This window comes from Alligator sinensis, unplaced genomic scaffold (genome assembly GCF_000455745.1).
Source record: "Alligator sinensis unplaced genomic scaffold, ASM45574v1 scaffold575_1, whole genome shotgun sequence".
NCBI classification, from domain to species: Eukaryota; Metazoa; Chordata; order Crocodylia; family Alligatoridae; genus Alligator; species Alligator sinensis.
In genome coordinates, this window is record NW_005842051.1 from 1,195,978 (window position 1) to 1,203,005 (window position 7,028).

The window sequence follows — 7,028 nt, forward strand, 5'->3', positions numbered from 1 at the left end:
ATCTTTTGACTTGTCTACTTTAAGAAAATTATCTGGTGGTTGCCAACAAATCCTTCCTGGCACCCTATGAGCTGTTGTCTAAACACTGTAAGAGGAACAATACAATCTTCTCCATAGGCACCAGTCTTCCACATAGGCACCAGTCTTCCATTCTGTTATGCTTTCTATTTGGAAATGATGATGGGATAGTGCTTTAAAAATAATTAGGTGTCTAAAGTGGGAATTCATGTGTCTCAGACCAAACTTGTAATCCTAAAAACTTTACCTTCAGCTGTTGCCTAATTCTGGGGGTACCTAAATTCCATAACAACTTAGTTTTTTTTACTTTAAAGGATCCTGCATACCTTCAGGTCTGCTTCTCTGTGCTCTCAGAAGTGTCTTCATCTTGACTAGGCTGAACAGCTCAGTACCTCTCTCCCTCCTAAGCCTCTTCCTCTGAAGCAACTGTACAGGAAGAATGAATGATTCCTTGGTCCAGAAATAGGAAGCAAGAGAGAAAATAACTGTGTAATCTGGTGGTTGGGACAGAGGTTCCAGAGCCTAAACCAAAAACTTTAATGATTTAATTAAGTTACCATCCTTGAAAAGAAATGGGTGCTTTCTGCTTCATTTTTGAAAGAACCAACGTGGGTACCTCCTGTCAGGGGAGAATTCCTGATTATAAACCCATTGTGGATGTTGTACTTACTATAGCCTTTAATAAGAAAACTAATCCCCAGAAAAGTACAGGGCTTGGGCACACCCCTGTCCTCAGTGGGCACATCTATATGTTCATTAATGTGCTGTAATTATGGCACATTAAGATTAGTGCCTGTAATGACAGGTACTAAACTTAATGTGCTATAATCAGTGCTACTGCGCATTAGCGCAAAGAATGGTCTTTTTTGACATTCATGCACGGTAGTCTAAATCTAATTCTACTCATTGCCCCATATCCACTAATATACAAATAAATTGCTTTCAACATAAACTGAGATGTGGAGTCTGAGTATGTATTGCTCCCAGTCATTGTGAGGATCTGGTTGTTTTCCTACTGCATGTAATGCTTTAGAAACAGATCCAGGTTTCAGTTAATTCAGTGAATTCTGTGTGTGGCAATGAGAAGAATGGAGCAGAGAAAGGGTAAATCAAATGGGAAGAAATGAGAGTATATTCCCTCCTGTCCATCCACTGTGAACTTCTGATCTAAATATGAAAGGGCTGTGAGACCATTCAGCTACTAAACTAGGATGAGGCTATATATTGTGGGCTATGGTTTGGACATCGGATTTAGCCAGCTATTACAAAACAGATTAATTTTACATATTTGGAGCATAAAGCAAATCATAAAAGTATATGCAGGAAAACAGAAATATAAGCATGTGCATTACTAAAAAGTGTCCTTTTTAAGTAGTTAAAGGTGCTCAGCTTTTAGCCTTGTGTCTCACAAAGCACTGGAGATATGTACCAGTAGCCTTCTCATGCAGATTCTTTCATAATTTACTTTCTATAGCCATTTACTTTAAAAAAACACTTTGTAAAAGACAGTTTGGGAAGGATTTTGCTTACTATATCCTTCCATATAAATGACATTGCTTCTAAAAGACTTAGGGTATATTCACATGACCTAGGGTTATATCGAACTAAATGCTAGATGTTTGAGGTTAGATTGGGCAAAAACTGACTGGCTCAAACTAAATTAATTCATCTAAGGGGTGAACTAACTTGGATCAGGAACAGGTTAACCCTATATAGTGAATGTTTGGAGCGCAGCCCTGGGGCTTGGGAAGCCCAGCCACTCACCCCAGTAAGAAAAGGCCACAAACTGTGGTTGGTTTGCACTTTGGGGAAAGAGGTTGTTTAAGTAGTCTTCTTTCACTGTTAGACCCTCTCTCCCTCTTCACTTCTCATCCCCTCAGCCTCCTTTGTTATTTTCTCCAGGCACTGAACATGGTGGAGATGAGGGATTTTTTCTGTGTATTTTGTGACAGGTTCCAGCTAACTAGGAAGTGATTCATGGCTATGGCATCATCAAAAAGGCCCAGTCAAGACATTTGAATGCAGCTTTCAATAATCAGATTTCCTAGGCATGCATACTTTTTATAATACATGTAAGTAGGAGTTGTGGCTACCCTAGAACCATAACTTTGTATTTCCTGAATGATGTGCACTAAAATTTTCCTGTATTGAGCCACGGCATTAATGCAGATTTTTGTATTGAGTTGTAAATATTTTAAAACATTCCAGTTTACCATTATTATTGTACTATATACTTGTCTTTTCAGCCAAGTTAAATGATAAAACTCCCTAGTAATGCAATTTTATTCTTTGACACCTTAACTAATGTCTATAGACCTCTTGCAATGTAAAATATATAAAATATGCTGTAAAAGAAGTCATAGCTTGTTAAGTGTAGCCTGCTATGCAAGCTTATATGTTTAATAATAAAAAGTACAATATTGTGCACAGATAATAGGTGTTGCAACAAAAAGAGCACACTTGAACTGCTTAGCTATATCTTTGGAATTAACTGTGTTCCACCTCTCACACATGTGCAAAAATTATTTTAGACCATATTTTCATCTTGAGCACAACAGTAGACACCCAAAATCGCTTTGTCTCATGGAGGTACAAGAGGTTTATTTTAGCAGGAACTTAGCAATAATCATAATTCCAGTAACATGAGTTATAAATCCTGTCCACAGACCAGTAACAAATTTTGATGACCACATCATATATGCTATCTAATATCTGACCTAATTGATTGATTTATATTTAGAATACTTTTGGATTTCTATTATGAAGTTCTGCTGTATATGGACACTTAGTCCAGGTATAGACATTACACTTTTACCAGTATAAGTGATCAGAAATTGGTTTGGTACATAAAATCGGTCTATATTGTAACAGAACAGAAGTTCAGCACATAGACTGGGTTAAAAATGGCAGAACCCAGTCTAAGATTTCCACCTCTCACCAAAGGGTGAACCAATTCTGTTCACTAGCAATCTAAATTATGCTGCTTACAGAAAACCACATAATTTAGATCAAATCCTTCTCCGGCTTTTTGAATGTCTGTACCTAGCCTTAGGGAACTCCAGGTGTGGAGCACCTATAGGATATTGTGGGCCTTCTATAAGTCATTTTCTGATTTGCTTCTCATGTAGTGGAATGCTGTTAAACTGGAAATTGCTTTTTAGTAAAACTAATATTTTTTAATGAATTAGCATTAGTGGATTTTGGTTGGTTTATTTGTTCCCAAATTTCACTTGGTGATTGTTTTGTATAACTTCAAAAGCCCATCAAAAATATTGTCAAGGATCAGGCTGGAAATTCAATTCTAAAGTGAAATATCATTATTTTGAAATATAACATATTGACACTTGATAAAAATGTACTTCAGCAGATTTCTTTGGTAATGTTGGCCGAAGCCGTGAATAAAGGGACAGATGGAGCAGATAGGAATAGGACATCATGTAAGCATTTATAATTTAGCGTGTACTCCCATGAATATATGCACACACACGCACATACGCACTAAAATCCCAAAATCCCCTTGCCTATCTGTATACATCAATCAGCTGAAGTTGTGACTAAAGTACCCTGAGATGCTGATTCTGCCTTTGGAAAGGTGTGGACTCTCCAGTGCTACTCATGGTGCCCTATTCCCTCCTCTATTCCCCTTCCTCACTCTCCCTTCCCCCCCATACACCTCTGGGCACAGGACTGCCCCTCCCAAAACAAAGCCTTGGTGGGACGGGGGGGATGGAGGGATTAGTGCAGCCCAATCACCTTGCTCACCCCTCTGCCCTCCAGATACACTACCAAGTATAGGGTTGTGCCTGCCCAGATCCTTATGGTCGGGCTGTGCAAGGCTGCACTTGCCATGGAAAAGATCCTTGGGTGGAAAGAGGCCCATACTAGCACCCCCTCTAAATCAGTACCTGGAACTAGTGTCCCCCACACCCTACCCTAGTCACATTACTGCCACCAGATAAGGCAACTATTCCACCTACAATTCTGAATGGTAGTGAGGGGCCTTCTTTCATAAAGCAACAACAAAGAACAGCACAAGGATTTGCTGTCACTCTTTCTGAGAACATAAGTCAAAATAGCTAAGTCTCCTATCCCTGAGGAGATAGTTATTTGCTAAACCTAAATCCAGCTCTGTGAGATTCATTTCTGGTCTCATCCAGCTAACACAGCAAGAAATGCAAAAAAATGGCACTGGAAATTGATACAAAAGCATATTTGGCTGCCAAAATAGCAACAAAAAAATCTAGTCACATTTTTTCATAGAACAATTTTGGATTTTTGAAGATTTTCTTATTCTTTGAAAGAATGTTGGTAACCAAGAACGAAGCCATTTACTTAAATAGAAACTTTTCTTAAGAGGATGTTACCCAACTCTCATAAACTTGAAGTATTTTATATCATTATTAGATCGTTTGAAAAATATTATACATACAACACATCTGCCATTTCTAGCAAATATAACTGGGAGTAAATAATTGATGTTTGAGTCGCATGTTTTCCCCTGAAATTTCAGTGAAGGTGAATAATGTTAATTTCTACCATGTACAGTTTGAATCAACAGATGGCTCAGTATTTGCACATTTCTCAAATTCCTCATTTTGTTTCTAGTTGAGAAAATGTATGGAGGCAAAGTAAAACCCAATTTTAAGTGGAGGTCTTGAAGTGCTCTGCTTAATTATATTCAGATGAATTAAATGAAACCTCAATCTAGCAGATGAGGTGGTTCTCACAAGTGTAGTAGGTCCCAGCTGCTATATATATTTATGGCTTCCTATTCCTATAAATTCATAATCATTGCCTTCCAGATGTCTAAAGGCCAAAATATGAATTTTAGGTAGATAATATATTTAGGAACTCTTAGCTTTGAAGAACTAGTTTTAAGAGCAGAACTTTCTGTCACATGTAAGAGAAAATATTACTTAATCAAAGCAGTATATTTCCAAAAACTATATATTTTATACTCTTATCAGTGGTCATTGGTGCATGACCAATGTAAAGTAAGATTTCTTTTCTCTGTATTTTACAATTACTTTTGTTACACATTAGTTCTTATAGTGTTAATGTCTTCTCATCTGAGTTCTATAATTGGTAGATATTTAAATTCAAATGGAGTATTTTTGTAGAAAACATACAACAAATATAGAGCTAGTTGAATTAATCATGAATAATGTTTGTTTTAAACTTAGTCCTTTTTTTTGTTCACACACTAATTCTGACTGCTAATAGACATTCCATTATATGTGTTCATTATACAGGTCATGCAACTAAATTTATTAGTTACCCATAAATAGTTCTCTTCAACTATTTTGTACTTGCTAATAGTTATTTGTGGCAGTATAATTTCTGTTCTCTGATTAGACAGCTGGAACCTTTTAAGAAGCAGAATAGCAAAATAAATAATTGACATAAGGTATGAATTTTGAAAAGAAAAAACATTTTAATCAAATGCATGGAGCTCTTTGGATTCTCAACCATTTTACAAATACAGAGCAGCTATCCAAAATGTCTGAACCAGAAAAAACCTGACCTGACAAACTAAAATGACTTAAACGTATTGCTTTTCTTCCTAGATTGTTTCTCTGGTGTTCAACCAGCTCAAGGAAAAGTTATGATTAGGTATGCATAGATAAATATACATGTTCTAATACAATATATATTTTAAAAACAATATTTAGTTAACTTTTTCCTTGGAAGGACCTAAGTTTTTCAGTGTTTCCTATTAGTACTCAATCCCTATCAATTTTTAAAAAATGCTAAAATATGTGTAATGAAAATACATAAGAACAGAGAAGGATAAATCAGAATTAGGTAAAACTTCCATATTACCTAAACATTTTCCATTTTAACTGACAAAACAAGCACTTTGCAGTATGTTCTCACTATAATTTAATTACTTTCAGTAAATAAGTGTCCATTTAAAGTAAATGTAATCCTACTGGGTTCAGCAAGATCACTGTTCTGTTTAGATTTGCTATTTTTTTTAAGATACATTATACTCTATCATATAACTCTTAAAGGGGTTTTGATACTGAGCAGTTCTCTGTCACCTATTATAACCAAGAAGCAATAATGTTTCTTGTGGATTTCTCATCAACAACTTGCTTCAGAATGATTTTATTGTACTGTAGCAAAGCCCCCAGTTTTTCTTTTTTTATTTATTTTAAAATGCATTCCTTCCCCTTCCCCAACCATTTCTGACTTTTTCTCACGCGCTCTACTCCCTAAATAAGTATAAGTAAGCTAAGATGTAGGATAAGCTTTAACATTATTATTTTGGTAGCAAGTTTTTGGTTTTGGATATCCTCTGTTTTATATTGTATTGTTATTAGGTTTGTATTGATTCTTACTGTTGTATATTGTATTATTATCATTTTCGTATTGATTTTTATTGTTTCATGTGGATATTATATGATTTAGGCCTGTGTTTGTAAGTGAAGTCATGTCAAGTTTCCATTTTATATGTCAAGCCTCCATCTTGTGTCCTCTGCCTGGGCATCCCATGTTGCAACTGTACGAGTCACATACCCCTCCCATGTAAATTGGTTCCTGGATGAATGAGAATCATTGGGAATGATTGAAGTACAATGGCAGCAGGCCTCTACTGAATGGCCTATAATGACTGGGCCATCACCTCACATTGATTCATCCAGGAACCACAGACCTCACCCAGGAACAGAGACAAGAACCCAGCATTTGAAAGACAAAAGACCCTGTAGAACCAGCAACTCTACCATTGTACCCCACCATTACAGACACCCGAAACTGCAAATCCCTGCATGGAGCACACATGCTCAGTACTCCAGGGGCTGACCCTTGCCTGGGCATGCCTCTTGTCACTAGGGTCACACAAGGTCTGCCCCTATAAAAAGAGGGAGTGAAGACAGACCCAGTGGGACGCCCTCTCCATCTGGACCAGCAGCATGCCACACCACCTATCCACCCAGAGGCCCTGCCGGTGACCCCTCCTCTGGACAACACCTACTGGACAAGGACCCCTTTCCAGCCTGGATAGG